Consider the following 864-nt stretch of genomic DNA (forward strand, 5'->3'; position numbering starts at 1 on the left):
CCCATGCAAAGGTCCTGAGACAGGATACTTTACTGTGTTTGAGGACCTGCAGGGTCAGTGTGGCTGGAGAGAGAAAGAAGAGGGAAGAGTGGGACTAGGAGGGACTAAAGAAGTAGGAAAAACCATAAACTTCTTTACATACTGGACGTCGTTACCTGTATGGCCCACAAAAAGAGCAGGAAGGTGTGCTGTTCAAACACTGCCAAACAGATCCAGAAAGAAAACCCCTCACTCTTCTAAGAAAAGTGCTCAATATACCAACCATAGACACCTGTGTGTATGTAACCCCAGCAGAGGCCCCTAATGTTTTAATTTACACTAACAACAGACTGGTGCTTGGCTGATTTACAGCTGAATACAAGGATAACACACCAAAATTTCTTGAAAAACCCTAAATGTGGCCTTTAGGACAAACACCGGTGCAAAGTCTCTTGCTTTCCAAAGCCCCTCATGTTAAGGTTTCCTCTGGTCAACGAGGGGATTAGAAGGTTTCATCTGAAGGCCAAAATGTTAAATCTGTCTCTCCTCTCCATCTATCTCCCAGATGCAACAACTCCATCATACCTGCAGCCACTCTAGGGCAGGGACAGCAAAGCTACAGCCTGCATGAGGGCTGCAGGGGGCTGTTTGTATCACTGAAAGCTCTGAAAGGTCCACCACCACTGCTCTGGGGCTAAGTTCCCTGCTTTACTTGTCCGCCTGTTGGCTGACTCTTTGACTCTTACTTGGGAGCTCACTTCTTTTAACCCCACCCCAGGACTCTCTCCTCTATGCTACAAAGTTACAGAAAGAAGGGCCTTATTACACAGAAGGACCTGAAGTTCCAAGACCTATAAAACTTACTTTCAAGGGACCATCTAGCGA

This window comes from Fukomys damarensis, unplaced genomic scaffold (genome assembly GCF_012274545.1).
Source record: "Fukomys damarensis isolate Sample0158 unplaced genomic scaffold, DMR_v1.0_HiC HiC_scaffold_23, whole genome shotgun sequence".
NCBI lineage: Eukaryota > Metazoa > Chordata > Mammalia > Rodentia > Bathyergidae > Fukomys > Fukomys damarensis.